We start from the raw sequence: 22,219 nt of genomic DNA, 5'->3' as shown, positions 1-22,219 counted from the left end.
TGGTTCTTTACCTCAACCATATCATTGCGTAGTAACTTGATCTCCGTGGTGAGAGCTGTCAACGCCACATTATCGGCGGATGATGCTGGTGACTGCGAGCGCAAACGTTCTGCCTCTCGATTTTGCGGGCGCAGTGTGACGTTTGCTTTTAATGTGTCCGTACTGCTGGCCGCTGCCGTCTGCGATCGCACTGGGGTATTAGAATTATCGGTTTTGGGCACTTTACTTTGACACGACGGGCACGTCCAACCAAGAACAGCACTCTTAGATAGGCTACGATAGTCAATACTGACACATTCTGGGTGATAGTTCACCTTACACGCTGAGCATGTCATAATTTGAGATGTAGTAATTGCTTTGCGACAGCCTGCGCAAATGATGGCCATTGTAATGTGCAATAAGCAAAGCACAGTAAAAACAAATAAAAAAATAAAAAAATAATAGGTGGGTATTACGCGTAGATGCGAGAACCAGTCGTGCGAGACACCGGTCGCCCGTGCTTAGGCCGTAAGCGAAGGGTCTTGCTGGCTGGACGGCGGGGCGACGATGCCCAACGGAACTAGACACTGGAGCTCAAGGCGAATGCCGTAAGACAGGGGTCTTGTATCACTGGTTATACGATTCACACTGCGCGGACGCGTCTTATCTCATTGGAGTTGAACTCCGCACTCAAAAATATAAAGTTATTTTCTCTTTTTCAGTAACTATCGATGGAATGTTTTTTTTGCATGCATTTGAATATATTTATGTAGGGCCATATTCCAAAATTTCAAATTTATATATAGTTATTTTCTCTTTTTCAGTAACTATCGATGGAATGTTTTTTTTTGCATGCAATTGTTAGCTTCACCTTGTCAATTAACTATTTAAGTCAAGTCCTACCCGTCTCGTGTAATGTCCGTCTGTCTGTACGCTGTGTAGAGGTGCAGGGTGAAAATCAGCGCGGGGAAGCATAGTCACACCGCACATGCTGACCCAGAACCTTTTGCCATACAAAGCTGAATGTATATGTACCTTAATCACGAATATGTATTTTTTATGGGCATAAATGATTTTTTCTTCCTTTCTTTCCTTCACCCTGCCCAATAGCAGCTACTTGGGTGATATTTGTAAATATAGATTTTTAGGATTAAAGTTAGTTTTAGTTCTATTTTTATTTATTTTGTTAATTATGTATATATCACGTATTATGTATTAATCACCATGTGAGCAAACTCGTTGGTGCTTGCGTCAGTGCCTCCGATCAGCGCGTGCGTGTGGGAGTAGACGTTACGACGGACCATGTCTCCCAGGAAACTCGTACACTTCTCACAAAAGACTATCAGCTGCTTTTGGTACTCTATACACTCTGGAGACAGACACAAATGAGAACAGCTTAGAACATCATCATCATCATCATCATCATCATATCAGCTCGACGACGTCCACTATTGGACATTGCTGCACAACTTGTGGTCACAATTTTCTTAGTAATGAGATGCTGTTAAACTATTTTAAGACTGATGTTTATGCCAATATTTTTTTACAATGGATTGATGATTTATTTGCAGCAACCGCTAATTATATGAGTATAAATATATATTTTTTTTACATGAAACTGACCGTGATTGACCGCTATCTCACCTGATGTTAAGGTGTATCTCACTGGTTCAGTAACAGCCTATTCATTCTAGCCTTGAGATTGTATTTATACAGAAGACGGGAGCAAATTCCGTTCCTTAGCAGTTCGCATTATGAAAGATGATGCAAACTGCTTCGTGCGGGCCAATGGAACCCTAATGCGGGGTTCTCACGTGGCGATTTTAGTTGATCAACTTTTAATTGATGAAGAAAAAACTATACGAATTGCGTCACGGTCGTACTGATAATCGGACCGAACGGGCAGTTGCTTCAAAGTGGCGTCAAACTCGCTTCGAAATCGCTTTTACTTGAACGGATCGTTCTCACGTTCGGTAAGTTGTTGCTTGCACGGTGACGCCATCAAAATGAACCGACTCGCACACCAAAAGTTGAGAGGGAATCAGCTTTTTGTTGTTCAAAAAGTTAATCAACTTTTATTGAAAACATGTTCTCATTAGCGACTGTCATTCAACTCGTGAACCGATTTAAGTTGATCAACAAAAATCGCCTCGTGAGAACCTCGTGAATACGCTCCCTCCGCCTGGAAGTCCGTGGGCAAAATGGAGATGGAGGAATTAGATCATTCAGCCAATAAAAGTGCTTATTCTACTTACTTACATTCTTTCTTGACTATAACTATATTATTGTCGTTCCAATTGTTTATTTAACTTTAGACAGGTCACGCACGTGAAGTTTTACAATAATTTTCGGTACAATGTACTACAGAGCATACCGTACTTCATGGACGGGTACCGCCCACTTAGTGATTTCTCATTCGTAATGAATGACCATAGACTATAAAACCCGTTTTGAAGTAAATCGATTTTATAAATAAAACATACATTTAAAATTATTGTGATTATATTTTATATCAAATTAATATATGCCTTTAGGGATTAAAAAGTTAAAACAACTAAAATAGGCATTGTAGTACTATTTTTAATTATACCTACCACGGGCATCTCGTTGTGAGTGACAACAAACTGGCGTCGCTGCCGCGTCTGGTTTTACGGCTTCATAATTGTCAAAATTACTAAATTACTGTCGGAAGACTTATTAAGGTGGAACGATTTCCATACTAATGTATTAACACAATCATGTGCGCTTGAAAGAATAATTTGAAATTAAAATCACATCTGTTGACTTTTACTTTGTTCTTTATTTGAGGCATTTTTTATTCACCTAAAGAAAGCTTTTGATTAATAGCTTAATCTAGATGATTATTTTAGTTATTTTTTGTCAATATGTGAGTGGACGGCGACAGTATCGTACGCCAACGGCTCGGTTAGTAGTGTGTGTTTCAGCTACGTTGTCAACTCGCTGACAATTCGATGCTAAGCGACGTTGCCAGATTTCGTTTGATTTGTCTGATCAAAATCACATAATTACCATTTTGAAGCTCGTTTAACTTTTTTTTAAATATTTTTGCTGGCCGTAGGTAGGTACAAAGTCCGTCAGTAAAAAGACTGAAGTGCAACGAACAAATGTATTGCCAATTCTTTGGGTTTCCGACAGAAATTAGGAAGAAAATCACATAACATTAACGTATTAACAAATAAGTACGGAAAATTGCATTAACGGATTATAAATTAGTAGTGATAAAATCAGATAAAGGTTGCATAGCTTGTGGCTTTTTCCATAAAATAAAAATAAAAACACCAAGTCAAATGTCAAATTCGTCAAGTCATAATTTTTTGTTCGTTTGTTGTCATTGGTTGTCATGACATTTTAAACTAATGGAGTAATTTTTTCCTAAATTAAATTATCGTAATTTGTCCTCGAAATTGGTGGGATTATCATTATCTATAATCTATAATGTGAATGCAGTTATATTTTCAAGTATTGAACTGAATTATAATCCACATTGGAAACTATGAAGCCACGAAATTTGCGAAAAAATTACATAAAGCATCAATACTCTGGTCTCGAAAAAGACGCATTATAAGGAAATTAAAAAGTAAGTACAGTAGAGGCTGAGTACAACATACAACTTCCACCACCCCCGTGGGTACCGTAGGAATCGGCTGAGGGATAATATCAGAAGATGGGCAGCAGCGTTTTCCAAGCAACCCCACATCATATACTACGCTCGCCAACCCGCTTACCAAACGTGGCGAGTATTGGCAACACGGGAAAATATGGGGGAGGCCTAAAGTCTCAGTTTCCATGACCGTAGGTGTTTAGGACAGATTTTTTTACTATTTTCTTTTCCAATTCCCCAGCTCCTTGGTAGCGGACTAACTTTTGAGCCTCATATCTCGGTAATTTTGGAGTGGTGTACTGCCTTTTCGGCGAAATATTTTTCGCCAAATTTCACTTAGCAACCAACCTTTCGCCGAAGTTTCATTTGGCAAACCAATCCTTGGGATAACTTTGCTTCGCATTTTTCTTATTTCGCAACATTTTTATATTGCAAAATTTTACTTCATCACACTTTTATGTGGCAAACAATTATGTAGCAAATGATTGGCTAAGGCAAATAACAAATAGTCAAATAACATTTAGCCAATTTTTACACATAAGGTAGGTAGGTATATCAGTCATGATATATAAATAAAAAGAATAAATGTTAAATTATGTGGCGGTGAGCAAGCGAAGCGAGCGAGCAAGACGAGACTAGGCAGAAGCGACTTGGATAGGTTAGGTTCAGAAGGCTAAGGCGGGAGCGAAGCGTAGCGTAGCTTCCGCTTTAGCCTTCGATGTTAGGTTTTTTTTGTAACAGAACGGAAAAAAATCTTTGGCTTGCTTGCTTGTTTGCTTGCTAAATGAAGGAATGCCAATCAACGCACTTGACGAAAACACAATTGACATCTTAAAAAAATCCCAGGTAATAATTTGCATAATAATCATTTATCAAATCATTAGTTGGGAAATGATATCAGTGCGCAATGTTAAGTTGGGAAATGAAATTTCGCCTAAATAAAAATATGGGATAAATAGTTTGGGAGTTAATAATTTGCTAAATAATTTTCGCCAAAACATTAGTAAACCATTTTGGAGTTCAGAGAAAAGTTCATTTAACAAATAATTTTGTTGCTTCTTCAAAATATGTTTTATTTTCATAATAAAATATTTAATTACAGAGTGAAAAACACTGTCATAACATACATTGTCGGCTGGTAAGCTGTGTATGAGACTGGCACAAGACTGGAAAAGTGGCGTGAAAATGCAAGAGGCACTCAGCAGTGGTTGTATGTGGGCTAATTTAATTGACTGATTTAAATAAATAAATAAAAACTGACTTAGTGATGGACTTTTTTATTTGTTGTTCAATAGAGCCTTCGATTACCTACTACCCAACCAATTAAATTTGAAATAAAAATAAACAAGTCTAATTTCATATTTTCACGTGTTTTTCGTTGAAGGAAAATATCATGAAGAAACGTACAGACACCTGCTAAATAATTAATGGTGTGTGCTATATTTCAATTCACACTGGGCCTGCGTTGAAAATAACGCCCAAGCCCTCATTGTGAGAGGAGGCCTGTGTATGTAGGTATGTATAGGGATAATGATTATGACTAATTTTCTCATAGTATGTAAACTGTATTAAAATAAAAAATAAATAAACAATCGTTGAGGTCAAGGAAACTGAGTCACGTACCAGGGTGGAACCTATGTGCTACTAATGTCATGTTGACATCCCATACACCTGCCAAAGAAATCACAGCGCAATTGAATATGAAAAGGTTCCACTTGGGTTCCACTCTGGTACGTGATTCGGTTTCCTTGACTTTGTAAAGGCGAACTTATCCCTCGAAGGGATCTCGACCAAGCAAACCTTGAGTGGATGTGAGGAATTATAAATCTCATAGTACTTACTGTTGTGCTGTGCATATTCAGATTTACCTAAAATTAAAAAAAAATGTTTGTGCCTAAATTAGGTCTTATAAATTTTTAGCTACACATTTCAAAAAATATTAACATCATTAACTAAGAACAATAAAAAAAAACAAAAAATAACTAAAATCTTACAACGGGTTTGAACCCGAACTTCCTAAACTGTGGGTAGGGCAAACTCTAGCCTTATGCAACTAGGCTATTCTGCTCTTTGATCATGAGAGCGAAATTAACAAAGACTTCTGTTTACAACAAATTACAAGCATGTGTGCGAAAATATCTCAGTCGAAACTGCAGCGATCAAGTGAAAGTATTTTCTAAATTAAAATACATCTGAAACTTGGTAGGATATATCACAAATTTCACGCTATTGGCGGTATGTACATTATTTTATAAAGATATCCACGATTTCACTCCTAAAAAAAATAAAATAAGTGGAATTTGCACACTAACGTCATCTACTGGCGCTGTAGTGCCTAGCTGACCGTGACAAACGACCTTAACAGAAAAGCACAGAGTAAAAACATATACAAAATTTAAAAAAAATAAAACTACTATCTAATCTACTTACTATTTACAAAACTTATACTAAATAGAAAATGTCTTCAAGGCTGCTGCTTTGGGGGGCTGTTCCTAGGAGGCTGGCAGCATTACCTCTCTGGATAGCTAGGCTGATGCGTTGTGCAAAGTAAGCACCAGCCCGCCAATCCCTTGAGGTATCTACCAGCCGAGGAGATATCTGGCGGAAGAGCTGTTTTGCCTCTGGCTCCCAAGGCCCCAGAGTTTCTACACCAAAAGGCGTAAATATACAAGCCTCACGAAGGGCTGCGTATTTACGCCGTTTGTTGCTCTTAGCGGAGGCCGCCGCTGCACTCGCCTGGCCAGATGTCGCATGGATATGTGAGGGTGCCATAGTGTCGACACACGTGGTATCCCAAACTAGCGCTCTGCCACGACTCCACGGAATGAGGGTCATTCCGTCAGGTCGCTTGCCGTCGTCATGTAACATTCCCGTTGGTTCAAGTATGGCCGGAACGTTGACTGTAACGAGCGCCCGACGGATGATGTCATTGATACTGGCATGGCGGGAGAAGCGGCCAGCACTGCGCTGGCAAGAAAGGCCATGATGGCCATACTGATCGACCCTGACACCACATTTGCATTGGTGCGACTCGTTCGTTTTAAGACCGAGTCTAAGACAAACGGCCAGACAAAGGGTTGTGTGATCTAAAACTGTCCCAATGCTCATCGAGGGAAATGCTTGCAGCCAGTACTCTGACTCAGGTTCGCCCGCTGCCAAAAGACGATCGCGGTCTGTACTGTTCGGTGAGGTCTCTAAAAGCTGTTTTTGTTTGCTGCTGCAAATCGGCTCGTCCCAGGCTCTTTGTATTTTACGAGAGAGGGGTCAAGGAATAACTCCATTGGGAGAAGTATTGGACCATGCCGCCCTGGCCTCGGCTAAGTGCGTGACCTCAACATCACCAAGTGACGGGTTAATGATTTTTCCAAAAGGTCACGTGTACTGTAGCCAGAGGACAGAAAGGCCGGTAGAGCAACACTAGAAATGCTTCTTACTCCTAGGCCACCAAAACGGATCGGGAGGGTGGCTTGAGTCCAGCTCGGAAGTGATAAACATATTAACTTAACATAAATGGTTTGGTTTTCGATTTAAGACGTGAGTTATCCGGGTCATTATATTAAAAAAAAAAAAAAAAAAAAAAACCATTTATTTCATGTTTCTTAGACACATATGTTGTTAGTTTGACTTAATCTAAGTGTTAGTGATACATGTATTATATTAAATTAATCCTAAATAGGGAGTTCACCACATTATGACACTAGTGGGGACATGTAGTTTCCCACAATGTGTCATATAGGCACAGTCCAGCCTGCCCGCGATCATTGACAGGACGCAGTTGGGGCTAGCTCGCACCCGGCGCACCAGGGATGCAGCGCGTTTGCGCAATGCCGCGTAAAAACAATCGACGCGTGCCTCCGCGAACATCCCTGATGCGCTACAGAAGCGAGGCAGCCCCATCAACACCCGGAACGCATTGTTGTACTGGACCCTGAGGGCCCCGTAGGCCCGCTGCGTATACTGTGCCCACAAGCTGCATGTATACGTGTCAGTACTTAATCACGAAGAACTTTTTCACGAAAACTTTTTCACGAACGACTTTATCACGAAAAAACTTTATCACGAATGAACTTTATCACGAAAAGACCATATCACGAAAACTATTTCACGAAAACTTTTTCACGAACGACTTTATCACGAAAACTAAATCACGAATAGACTATATCACGAATAGACTTTATCACGAAAAAACTTTATCACGAAAACTATATCACGAATAGACTTTATCACGAATAGACTTTATCACGAATAGACTTTATCACGAAAAATGTTTGAAACTTCTTCACGCTGAAACGGCCGGAGGGATTTGGATGAAATTTGGCAAAAAGTTAGTTTATAATCTGGATTAAAACATAGGATACTTTTTATTCCGATATTCCCACGGGATAGGGATAAAATTTTGAAATAACAACCGCTGGGCTTAGAGACATGAAATTTGGTATGTAGGTAGTTGGACCTCTGGAATAACACATAGGTTATTTTTCACTCCGATATTCCCACGGGATAGGGATAATATCTTGAAATAATAACCGCTGGGCTCAGAGTCAAGAAATTTGGTATGAAGGTAGCTGGATGTCTAGAATAACACATACGCTAGTATTTATCCGGACAATCCCACGGGATAGATTTGTAACTAATGGACCCCATACATCTCTGTATTATTATTATTATTTTGTAATTTTTACTTTAATTGAATACTGTAGTTTTTAAGTATTTTGCGGTTTTCACAAGTTTCTTGCGGCGCCTTCTACTTGGCAATGATGGTCTTTCTGAAAGCGCTGCTTGATTTGTACGAGCGAGCGAAGCGAGCGAGCAAGACGGTTCGGAGCAGAAGCGACTGGGATAGGTTAGGTTCAGAAGGCTAAGGCGGGAGCGAAGCGGAGCGAAGCGGAGCGAAGCGGAGCGAAGCGGAGCGTAGCTCCCGCCTTAGCCTTCGATGTTAGGTTTTTTTTATAGCAGCCTGGATAATAAAGGAAATAGATACATTAGTAACAGAAAAAAACAATTTTAATCAATAATCGCAATTTAAGTTGTCAATAACACTATTTAGTATGGATTATGTATTTAGATATTATATGTAAGTATTACATAAAGAAAACGGATGAACTAAAACAATTACCTACTTTTGCTCACCTGCAACCTTTATGATAGCTACGTTTATGCAAGAAATGTGTGTTCATGCAGTTCCTCCAACTTCACACTGTAAGAACACACACAAATCACACAAATCCATCTAACTCAAGCAGAGCTCATCTTCAAATTCAAATTAATTTATTTGCGAAACAGCAATTCATAGCTAAATATAGAGAACAAAAATTGGTCAAGTGCGAGTTGATTTTTCTAGTGTTAAAAACAATAGGCAAACATAGTGATGACAGTGCGGATTTGACGAGCGCTTTATTAAAGTTGGCTTCATTGAGGTTTGTGGTTCATAAATTTGGCACAAAAACGAATAAATTAGGCAGTCGCTAATTGTACTATCGAAACTTTTATAAAACATCATTAAAAACGCAAACCTAAAAGTAGGTAAATATTCAAACGACATAGCTAGCCGTTGCTAGGCAACTCGGCCGCCGACAGACAGACAGACAGACAGCGGAGTCTCAGTAATAGGGTCCCCGTTGGCACCCTTTAGGTACGGAACCCTAAAAAAGAAGAAGGCAATAGGAAAACTGCAATGATGTCTCAAAAACCGTTGTTTTCACTTAAAAAAAAATAGAAAAATGCGTGTTTTTGCAGGCGGATGGAAAGATCAGCAAAGTAGGTAGGCTTTACAAGTTAACGAGTAAGTCTTCTAATACGTTTTTTCTACTCGTGTAGGTACTTTAATCCGCACATTATAATTTCACAAACAAAATAACGAAGGCGCTTTTAGGGCTGATTTAAAAGTCTATTGTCTCTGGTACTGGCTACTAATTATGCGCTAATTCACTGAATTTTTAAACTTATTTCAAACTAATTTTAAGTCACCTACCTATACAATACAATTACTCTTTATTGTACACCAGAAATATTAAGCTATACAGAAAACAGGTACAATGAGAGAAAAAAGTAATAGGCAGTCTTATCGCTTAAGAGCGGTCTCTTCATGGCAACCTTATTTCAAAATATTAAACGCAACAAAAATACACCTACACATACATATATCGTACAATATAATACACGTCTAAAATGAATATAGGCGTGAGATAAACAGCCACATATAAATCCATACTAATATTATAAATGTGAAAGTGTGTGTGTTTGTATGTTTAATGATTGAAGATTTTATCCCTATCCCGTGGGAATATCGGGATAAAAAGTAACTTATTCCAGAGGTCCAGCTACCTACATACTAAATTTCAGGGCTCTACGCCCAGCGGTTGTTATTTTGGGATTTTATCCCTGGGTATGCCGTGGGAAAATCGGGTCAAAAAGTTATCTATGTGTTATTCCAGACGTCCAACTATCTACATACCAAATTTCATGTATCTAAGCCTAGCGGTTGTTATTTCAAAATTTTATCCCTATCCCGTGGGAATATCGGAGTGAAAAATAACCTATGTGTTATTCCAGAGGTCCAGCTACCTACATACCAAATTTCATGGCTCTAAGCCCAGTGGTTGTTTTTTCGAGATTTTATACCTGGGTATCCCGTGGGAATATCGGGTCAAAAGTTATCTACGTGTTATTCCAGACGTCCAACTATCTACATACCAAATTTCATGTATCTAAGCCTAGCGGTTGTTATTTCGAAATTTTATCCCTATCCCGTGGGAATGTCGGGATAAAAAGTATTCTATGTTTTAATCCAGATTATAAACTAACTTTTTGCTAAATTTCATCCAAATCCCTCTAGCCGTTTCAGCGTGAAGAAGTTTCAAACATTTTTCGTGATAAAGTCTATTCGTGGTAAAGTCTTTTCGTGATATAGTCTGTTCGTGATTAAGTTTTCGTGGTAAAGTTTTTTCGTTATATAGTCTATTCGTGGTAAAGTCTTTTCGTGATATAGTCTGTTCGTGATTAAGTTTTCGTGATAAAGTCTTTAGTGGTAAAGTTTTCGTGAAAAAGTCTTTAGTGGTAAAGTCTATTCGTGATAAAGTTTTTCGTGATAAAGTTTTCGTGATAAAGTCGTTCGTGAAAAAGTTTTTCGTGAAATAATACTAGCGCCGCATGTATATAGAGAGGTACAATAAGCTCGAAACAATGTAACTTTCACCTCCCTCGAGCAACGAGCAAACCTGCGCGCGATCATATTTGCCCGCACCGCCAGGGCCCTCCGTTCCCTCTCAATGTCCATATTATCTTTGAGATCGGCCGCAACCACATGACCTAGATATTTAAAATGTTCTACCCTGTCGAGAGGGGTACCATTTAAGTAAATGTGTGGAACCTCGACTGTCCGATTGGGCCCGGCCTCAAAGACCATATATTGGTTCTTGCATGCGTTATATATCAGACCATGACTGGCTGGGTAGGTTTCACAAACCCCAAGCAGCTTGCGCAGACCACAGACCGACGCACTCAGCAGAACCATGTCGTCTGCATAACTTAAATTATTTACACATACTTGGTCTATATGGCATCCTACACGGGTTCCGCTGAGCTCCTCGATGAGCGCATTCACATACAAGTTGAAGAGTGTGGGAGAGCTCAATCCCCCCTGTCTCACCCCACACTCCAACCTGTACGAGTCCGACAGTGCGTCCGCCCATCTAACGCTGTTGACCTGGTTTCCATGCCAATATCTAAATATATTTACTGTTTCATGAGGGACACTTGTAGCTTCTAGTTTTTTCCACAGTAAGTCATAGGAAACCAGGTCAAAAGCTTTAGACAGGTCCAGGAAACAGGCATAAACGGGATTGTTCCTGTTAGTGTAATATTTAACAGTATGCTTAAGACACAATATTGCCGCTTCTGTAGATAGACCCCGTCTGAAACCGAACTGATTTCCATGTAGTTGTATGTAACTATTAAGCTGTGAATTAAGCATACTGTCAAATACTTTAGCTATGATCGTAGCCAATGATATGGGCCTGTAGTTATTATGATCTGATAGGTCTCCGGTCTTATTCTTAATCACTGGCACGACAATCGTTCGCATAAAACTACTAGGCAAGTATGTATGCCTCATACACAAGGTGTAAAACATTGCCAGCACTTTGGATATGTGGGGACCAGCATTTTGGAGGTGCTCGATACTGAGACCATCATGCCCCGGGGATTTACCCCTAGACATCGACCTTATAGCACTATGCACCTGCTCAGCAGTAAACCCTGGCCCCAGGCCTTGAATGCAAGTCTCCATCCCAAACCTCTGCATCTGCGATGAACCCAGAGGAGACTTAATAAAGAAATGGTCCTTAAAGATGTTGGCAACGCTCTTAGAGTCACTAACTCCATCGACACCCACCGGGCGGCCTGCCATAGGCTTCATCTTGTTCGTAGTCTTCCAAAAAGCGCGAAAATCCCCATTTGAATGCTGAGAGGCAATAACATCCATTTGCAATTGATGTTGGTGGTCCTGGCACCATTTAAGACGTGATTTGAAGATTTTACGACTCCTCCGCATCTCCTCAAAATGAATTCCACTATCTGGCCTCCCTAACCTTGTCCATAGTTGAAACCTCTGTCTGGCCACCCTGTGAGCGTCCCTTAAATGCCTATTCCAGCCTACTATCCGTTTTTTACTTTTATGTTTGCCACCTCCTTGACTGGCAGACGCCGCTGCCCTTAGCGCACAGATAACATCATCATACAGGACGTCAATTATATATCTATGTCTAGGTTTGTGACAGTATGTATCCGCGCAACTCATCAATTCTGACGGAAGACTAATCGAACTTAACCTTTGATCACAATCTTCCCTAAACTGGGTCACTTTTTCCGCCGTTCTTGTCCCCCATAATACATTTTTATTAGGTGCCTGGATGTGATTTTTAATTCTAGGTGTTATTATATTAAGGTCACATTCCAAAATAATAGGGAAGTGATCAGACCAAGTAACACAATTATTTACATACACATTATGCACAGAGGGTACCGCCGACTGTGTGAGTACAAAGTGATCTAGCCAGCGTCGACACAGGTGTGCCTCACTCATAAAAGTGTAGGTCTCCGACCCAATTCCTAGCTCATTTACGTCAATACAACACCACGTTTGTTCATTACAGTAGTTCATCAGTTCATTAAAAAACAGTTCATTGGGATGAGCATTGAAATCGCCCATTATATACACTGTTTCTATGCTATACTCGTCAATGATCGCACTCACCGCACCGAGGCAATCCGTTAATTCTGGTAGGTTGTCTCTGCAATCTGTAGGCATATATACACTCACCACAATAATAGGTCGATCGTTAGTCACTATCTTAATGGCACACACAAGAGGGTTATCGCACCGCACCACAGACACACTTTGAAACGCCGCATTTCGCCACAGCAGGCCCACGCCACCGTACGGCCGCCCGCGCAGCATGCCAGCCGACATGTCCACCGCCGAGGTCCCCGTTGCACTAAATTTGTCATCAATCATGCTCAAATATGGAATATCATCCGGCAACAACCACGTCTCCTGCAGAGCCACTATGTCACACGTCAGGCAAAGTTTCTTAACAGTGTCTATTGAGCGTTTTACGTTCTTACAATTGAAGCTCGCAAACTTATATATCATGACTATTCATTTTTTTTTTGCCGTTTTCAGAGTTAGTTCCGATCGTGTGTGTTTTCCTGAAGTGAATAAATCTCCGGAATATTATCCCTTGTGGCCAGTTATTTACATCTAAAAATATAGGTAGTTTACTGGGACAAACGAAAAACTTATAAGCTTTATGGCCTGTAGGTCTTTTCATATTTATCTTTTCAAGAGACACAGTTTCCTGTGTTTTTTCCAATATATATTTCGCTATGTCATGGTCTTGTGTGTCTATGTGTATATTAGTTATAAACATAGGGATTTTCCGCTCCGCCGCCTTAAATAAAGTATTGGATTCATTTGCAGCACCAATTTGACCTCTATAACGATAGTTCACTTTCTTTTTCTTATAAACTACCGTTTCAAATTCGCCTTCATCCTTATTTAAGTTCATAAGTGGTTGCTGATCTACACTATTCGCTAAAATGTTGGCGTTCAACGAAGCACACTCCGGTTCGATCAGCTGATCGTCGCGCTGACTTATCTCGCCCGCCGCTGTGACCTCGTCCGGTACGATTATTTCTTTACAATGCGCGGTAGGATTACTACCCGACATTACCATTGACCTATATTGGATACTTTCGTTATTGCGAATTAAAGATAATGTATCATCTTTCATCGCACCAGCGGTACCATTTCCCGTAGAGTTATGAGTATGAGATAATCCCACCGGACCACTATCCATATCCATACACCAGGCGCCTCGTCTGTTATTTACGGTACACAAAGATAGACGCGTTGGTGTAGCTATTCTCTTCAAGTTAGACACCTCGATCTTCAAATCTTCGACATCCTTGGCTGTGGCATATATCATTTTTACTTCATTTATATCTGCTTGAAGTCTCACTAAGTCCTTAAGTAGTTTTGTGCAGTCGAGGTGGTCAAAAGTGACTGGTGGTAACTTTTCTAATTGCCGTGCCACAAAAATTGGTATAACATCAGGATCTGTAATTTTGAACAGCTGTATAATATCGTTGATATCACGTTGGGCTTTTCCATCCCTTTTACGTTGTATATTACGTTTATTCGTTGGCAGTGATTCAAATAATAACGTCTTCGAATTTTGAATTTCGATACTCGTGAACGACGTCGTACACAACCGCACAAGAGTTTCCTCGTCAATCACAGAAATTTTATTCTGAACATATGATAACAGTTCATCGCTGATGATATTGCAAGTGTTACATTTAATCGCGTTCGTCATATTATTATTTTGTTTTACTTTTATTTACCGGCGCTCACGCACCAAAACCGTACCGACAACCATGCGTTACCGCTGCGCGCATGACACTTTAATATAAATGGTTTATTTTAATACTAGCTTTTGCCCGCGGCTTTGCTCGCGTTAAATTTGGAATAACATACATTTACTTTCTGCGATCCTTTTTTCGTGTTTTGATTAATTTTTCGGAGCATTATATGGAAATACAAATACAGTTTTTTTTTTAGACAGATGGTGCAAATGTAGTAATACAAAATCGACCTACATACGTAATTAATTATGATTCTTACCAACTTTGAAACCCTGCTTCGCTGATTCAGGGTTGGAATTTTAGAAAACGCTAAAGTACATACTACTCGTTTCTTTTGCCCGCGACTTCACACACGATATAGGATTATATCCCGAGAAATTGTAAAGTTCCCGCGGGACATGAATTTCTGTTAAGATCTATTTTTATATTCTTAATTGTCGAATTAGAGACACATTGTAGCTTTCTATTATTGAAATAATTTTGAAAATCTGCCTCAAAATTGAAACTTATTTTTATTGTGCGGAAAGTTTGTAATTTTTTTTAAAGTAAGTAAGGTGCTTTGGGGTAATTCCACGTGGATTTTTGATGAGTTGACATGACGTTTGTAATTTCGTTAATCACTCCAAGTTGGTACATTATATTTGAAGTCTTAGGATATTTCTGTCGTTTCCACTAATCGATCTTATATACTATATAAAAAAGTTACTAAAATATGATCGATTTATGGAAATATTGGTATTCAAAAACTAGTTACTTATTTTTTTTGCACAGGGGCTATTTCGGAATATAGCGGGGTTATTCTGCGTGTTTTTGAAAGGTGGACTTTATTATAATTTGGCTCAAGGTTCATATTTCTTTTTAGGCTGAAATTACCTCATTCATTTTTATTTTTTATTTCGTTAGTAATATCCATAGTTACAGATTTTTTCAATCTCTGTATTCCGAAATAACCCCACAAACGCAATGTGTTTCTCAAAATTTGCCGCAAAGGAATATTAAATCTACATACATTATAAAACAAAGCTGGATTAGTTACACCATTTATAACTCGAGAACAGCTGGACAGATTATTATGATCTTTGATGTGTGGATTGTAGAGTTTGTCTCCGCCCCGAATAGCAGAATAGGGGGAGAGGAGCGAAGCTGCGGGAATATACTAGTAAGTATATAAAACAATTAGAAATGCCATGTCACTTTTATATTTTCGAACTAGCTTTTACCCGCGGCTACGCTCGCGTGAACCATAAACATTTCAATGAAGCAAGCAATCAAGCAAGCATGCTAGCAAGCATTTAAGCAATCATTTAAGCTAGCTTGCAAGCAAGCAAGCATGCAAGCAAACATTTAAGCAAGCTTGCAAGTGAGCATGCTTCGCTCGCGTGAACCATAATCATTTCAAAGAAGCAAGTATGCAAGCAACTAAATAAACTTCATGCTACATCGTTTTGATAGCCGAAGTATCAGGTACGCTACCCTGTTCGACACACTGGAGATTTCTTTAATGTTGTTAGAGAGGGACCTATTAACAAGGAACCCTACGCCACCCTGTGATGTTTGATCATCCTCGCGGAAGTACAGAAGGTGGCCCGAGTCTAAGATGACGGTGCCCTCTCCCTCTCTATGTACTTCACTTAACTCCTGAATATGCCACCTTATGTTCTCCAGCTCCACTTCCAACTGCGCTAAGAGTCCTAAAGTCCGTCCGTTCTACGTAGCCAGGGTCAGTTTACTTAGGTAGCCTTGGATCGCCCGGGATTCTTAGCATCCTCTGCCCGCCGTTACCATGAACGCTACTATGGCAAGGAATAGCGGGGCGACCGGGAACTGGGGCCATCTCTTTGCCGTGCGCTTCATTCTGGTAGGGGTTTGCCCATAATCCCACACTGGGCATGCGAGTTGGCGATCGTAGGGCACAGTTTATTGCACCGCCGATGCTGCAGCCCATCCGAGGCCGGGGACTTAACTGTGCCGATTTTGGCTGCGCTATGCCGCAATCAGCCAGCTGCCAGAGCTCAGTCTGTTAGACGGCAGGGTGCACCACAGGCAGGTAAGGTTGGCTTGGGGTCCATAGATGGAGGTTGGCCCCCTTACACCACAAATAAAAAAATAAAAATCTTGAAAAGTTGAAAGTTTGAATACCTCAGACAATTACCATACTAAAGTAAGCTGGGGTTATTTCGGGAATCACTTCACTGGAATAACCCCTAAAGGGGTAATTCGGGAAAAAATTTAAACTATAGCTAGGCCTTTTAGACTGACACAGTCATTCGCAAAAAACGATTATTTGTCATAACATTAATAGTTCAATCTTGTAGCTTATCAGGTTTTAGAGATAGCGGTGTTGGGGTTATTTCGTATTTAATTTTTTAGCACGAAAATGCACTCGATCCAAAAAAATATATATTGCACGTCCAACCGATGTCAGCGCCTCGCATCATCTGGAGAGACGCGAGGAGCGGTAAATAGGGCGTCCATTTAAGTGCTGCCAGTGGTTAAACATCAACACGTTTAGGAGAAATTTTAAATAAATGGAATAACCCCGTTTACAGAATTACCCTAAAGCACCTTAGTCTAATGTCAATCTGGGATAGTGTATCTTTCTATTGATAAAATAATTATTTAAATCAGCTCAATAGTTTCAGAGATGATTATTTTCCTATTCTTTCTATTTCTCTAATCTGTGCCCTAGTGCACCTCTGCATTACTTTAAGTCCATCTATGCCAAATTTCACACCGTAGCATGCTAAACGGTTGTGTTGCTCTGAAGATAAGCTCTGGTTGAGTTGGAAACGCGTCAGTGTAAAGTGGTGGTGGTGATAGATGGATTTGTGTGATTTGTGTGTGTTCTTACAGTATGGAGGCGGAGGAGCTGCATGGACACACATTGCATGGGTACGAAAGTAGCTATCATAAAGGTCGCGGGTGGGAAAAGTAATTGTGACAGCTCGTTGAACGTACATGTAAAATTTCGTATCTATGCTATCAGCCTTTGAGGAGTTCCGTCATCAGCAGACGATCCTGGCTGCAGCATCAGGCTGTGTAATCATATAAATAAACGCATTGTCCATGAAATTTATTAATCATGTAAAGCCTTTTGCATGTGCCATCAACTTTTGAGGAGTTCCCTTCTATGGAGACGATCCTCGCCAGAGCAGGATGTCACTGCTAAATAATTGTTACCAGATTAACATCAGTTTGCCAAATCTCCAGTCCCCAGTTTTATTGGTTTTGCTTATGCGTTTTCTGATTCAGTTGGTCCTCTCTATTTATTTGTTATATTATATAAATCCGCTTTATTTGTTTTATCCCATGGGATATTTGGAAAATCTTTGAAACTGTTTTTACCTATTAGTATTATCTACCTGCATGCCAAATTTGAAGTCTCTAATAATAAAAGTCAAAGGGTAAAGGGTAAAGGGTCAATAATTGAAAGTGAAAATACAATTTATTCACCATCCTATGGGAATTTCGGAAAATCCTGAAATCCTTTTTTTAGCTGTTAGTATTACCTACTTGCATGCCAAATTTTAAGTTTCTAATAAGTATCGCAAATAAGGCCATTTTGAAGTGAAAACATAAATTCCATTTTATTCCCTATTTCGTAGGAATTTTGATAAATCCTGAAAATTGTTTTTAGCTGTTAGTATTTCCTACTTGCATGCCAAATCTGACGTTTCTTATAATTATAGTTACGGAAATAGGGCCATTTTGAAGTGAAAATACAAATGCCATTTATTCCCTATCCCGTGGGAATTTCGAAAAATCCTTTCTTAGTGCGCGTCTACACCTATTAAGGAACATATATTCTAATACGGTATTTGAAAACTCCTGAATTTGCCATATTTTAATATTATTATGAAAATATGGATGTACATGCAGTGTTTAGCAAAGAGAAAACTGAATTCGGTTGAAAATTGGATTTATAGTGATTTTTTGAAAAATCTATATACCTGTCTCTTTCTCAAATGCTTTTCTCTTTGCAGCAAGTATGGCGGTACTGGCGTGTGACGTCACATGCCAGTATGTCTTTCTCTGTCTAATCTTGAATTTCAAACTTTTATAACTTTGTTATTTGTAAAAGTAGCTTAAAAAATGTTTCTCTATTCGATAACAGGCATTATCTAGTTTTAATTTATAAAACATATACAAAATAGTCAAATACCGTATTGGGCTGTGCGTTGATCTATAAGTCAGTCAGTTAGTCAGTCAGTCAGTCAGTCAGTTTCTTCTTTTATATATGTATATAGATGTGAGATAAAGTAACTTAAACACCTGTGAATGTTTATAAAACAATGCAAAATGTTGAGCAAAAATAAAATATGAATGTGTTAAATCGATTAAAACGTCTTCATGAATAAAATCGATTGTTAAATCAAATCGAATCAGAAACGCATCAGGGCATCACTATTTTAATTAGAACTCGAGCAGTCAAAAGTTAAATAAACGATTGGAACGACAATATGGTAGGTAAAACCAAAGGCTAATAATTAAGTGTCAACAACCCCCTTACCAGTGTAAGCTGCATCACAACGGGTCAGGATTCACCGTTCTATCATTAGTTAACACATTTTTACTCCATTCCTTCCCAAAATTGAAATATTTATGATTAATTTGGATGAACATTATTATTATCACACTTACTATCATGCGACTTGTTGCCGTTAGGTCTTGCAGTACGACTGAATGTCACGTCCGCGCAACCGTCTGTCGTGAGATGTACTTCCTCAGGAGGGATGTACTCCGTCGTGCCATCCCTGCGACGTGATGATGAACATGTCAGAAATAAATAATAATAAAAAAAACTTTGTCAATTATTCAAGTATTGAATGAATACTCGTACTGTGTCAACGGCTGGTGTGAACGTGCCTACCTTTACAGAGCGTCGTTGTTAGTGTTGTGTGCTAGGTACCCAACATTATGATAGTAATAGGAAAAATGACGATGAAAACGCGGGTAGTTGTGCGCCGGTATTAGGGTACCTTTCCACAAGAAATGTGTTATGCAGCTATGCTGCGAGGACGTGAAGCTACGCTACGAAACTATGTTACCTTTTCCACAAATGCTAAGCTATGTAGCCGTTCGAGGATGATGCGCTATGAGGATGCGCAGTCGCGAGGCAGCTGTGCGAGGAAGATGCGCAGCTCGAGTACGCACGCATCTGTAGCACGCATCCAGAGCACGCATCTATTGCACGCATCCAGAGCACGCATCCATAGCACGAATCCACAGCACGCATCCATAGCACGCATCCATAGCACGCATCCACAGCACGCATCCATAGCACGCATCCAGACCAGATCAAGCATCCACAGCACGCATCCCAGCGACACTCTTTACCGACCCGGATAATACCGACATGGAAATAACGACCCTGTTTTTCGTGTACACACCCATAGAAACTGGCATGAGCTTCTATGGGCCTTTACACGAAAAACGGGGTCGGTAATTCAAAGTCGGTATTATCCTGGCCGGTAAAGAGTGTCGCCCCACGCATCCACAGCACGCATCTAGACCACGAATCCACAGCACGCATCCATACCACGCATCCAGAGCACGCAATCAGAGCACGCATCTTACCATATAAAAACATAGCTTATTTGAACCCGTTTCCACCAATATTATGCTATGTGGACCAATCAACATGATTGGTGGATATCAAACACATCCATAGCAACGTAGCGTATCACATCTGTGGTGGAAAGGCACCCTTAGTTTCGTCGAGAAGTCGCGGGAGCAGTGCGGTCGCGCACAGTGCGCGTGTTTCAGCACTTGCAGCAGCCGCCGTGTTGCGTGCTCCTAGATGAAGGGCTACGAATTAGCCCGGAACATGTCAAACATGGCCGTGGTGGCCTTATAGTGGGTGCCGTGGTGGCTTAGTAGTTTGACCTATCGCCTCTCAAGCAGAGGGTCGTGGGTTCAAACCCCGGCTCGCACCTCTGAGTTTTTCGAAATTCATGTGCGGAATTACATTTGAAATTTACCACGAGATTTGCGGTGAAGGAAAACATCGTGAGGAAACCTGCACAAACCTGCGAAGCAATTCAATGGTGCGTGTGAAGTTCCCAATCCGCACTGGGCCCGCGTGGGAACTATGGCCCAAGCCCTCTTGTTCTGAGAGGAGGCCTGTGCCCCGCAGTGGGACGTATATAGGCTGGGATGGATGTCAAACTAAACTCGATTTAAGACGTACTTAAGTTATTCGGGTTTATTTCATTACATTCCGATCTTACGAGGCATATACACCCCGCTTTGCTCTGCATTTCCACCAGAGATTTACAAGGAATCGTTGGTCACGAACCAATAGGATCGCTTCATTTAGGGCTTACGCGCGTCGCGTGCATAGGATTGTACCAGCACCCGCCCGTAGAAATAATACGGCAGATCGATTAGAGCAACGCATTCGTCGATATTCCTAGCTCTATATACCGGGCACATCGAAAAATAGTTTCTTTTTTGGCCACTGGTGGCGCTGCGTATGCAATGGCGGCCGTGACCAGACCAGCTGACCGGCCGTGTTTGTTTACCGCGTGAAAAATGTCGGCCTCACAACAAAAGGCTCTTTGAACCGAAAATAGTGATTGAATTCAAAATAGAAGTGCAAAAGAAGCTTTTGAACATCAGATCCATTCTTTGTATGTGAATCAAACGGATTCTGTGCACAATGTGAAAAAACCATGGACGTCTGCCTGTATTTTAGAGGTTAGTATTTTGTTGTAGATCGATTAGAGCAACGCATTCATCGATATTCTTAGCTCTATACCGGGCACATCATGATATGCCGAAAAGAAGAAAAATTTAGGTACGACGAGCGAAGCGAGCGTGCCGCGGCAGCGGCCGGTGAAGTGCCAGAAACGATTTGGCGGCGTTTCATGATATGCCTAGGAATTTCATGATCTGCCTAAACGTCACTAGGGAAATCGTTAAACGGTGAGTTTTAAACGATATAGCGGATGTTCCTTAGCCAATTCATGAAATGGCGGCATTTCACGTAATGCCTAGGAATATCGTGATCTGGCGGGTTTTACGATCGGCCGCCGACACATGCACGATGGGCAAGTGTAGCCCTTTACCTATGAACCGTTTCTATTGGTTCATGTCGTGATAAACACATTCCCTGCGACGCAGCATCGCTCATCTTTGGTTGAAACGCAACCTTAGAAGGGTAAAAAGATACAGTACCTCATCAAAGGAGTGGTGGTGACTGGCTTCGGAGTGGTGGTGGTGGTGGTGGTAGTTGTTGTGGTGGTGGTGACTCTGGTGGGGCAGCATATGACGGTGTCATAGCCAGAAAAACCACATATCTGAAAAAAAAAACCAGTCATAAGTATAATTGATTTAAATTTTTAGGGTTCCGGAGCCAAAATGGCAAAAACGGAAGCCTTATAGTTTCTTCAAGTCCGTCTGTCTGTCTGTCTGTCCGTCCGTCCATATGTCACAGGCATTTTACTCGAAAACTACAAAATGTATATCAATGAAATTTGGAGTACAAGATGTCTTGTCAAAGCCGCTATTTAGTTTTGTACTTACAAAAATAAATATTTATAGGGGGGGCACTCCATACATTCAATGACGATTCGAGGAAACACTCTGCATTAATTCATTCATCTATCATTCATAATTTTGGTTAGTATTGTAGGTAATTAACCAAAATTATGAATTATAGATGAATGAATGAATGCAGTGTTTCCTCGA

General features: G+C 40.3%; 1 protein-coding gene and 1 pseudogene across 1 annotated transcript in view; both read right to left on the bottom strand.

The window, feature by feature from the left end:
• Positions 1-22,219, bottom strand: part of LOC141443003 (prostasin-like) — a 431,412-nt gene that overhangs the window by 281,016 nt on the left and 128,177 nt on the right. The window lies entirely within an intron of this gene.
• The window catches only part of LOC141443027 (trypsin-1-like), a 74,855-nt pseudogene that overhangs the window by 42,150 nt on the left and 10,486 nt on the right, over positions 1-22,219 (bottom strand).

The sequence above is a fragment of the Choristoneura fumiferana genome, chromosome 26, assembly GCF_025370935.1.
Source record: "Choristoneura fumiferana chromosome 26, NRCan_CFum_1, whole genome shotgun sequence".
NCBI classification, from domain to species: Eukaryota; Metazoa; Arthropoda; class Insecta; order Lepidoptera; family Tortricidae; genus Choristoneura; species Choristoneura fumiferana.
This window is presented reverse-complemented; position numbering and strand designations above follow the sequence as displayed.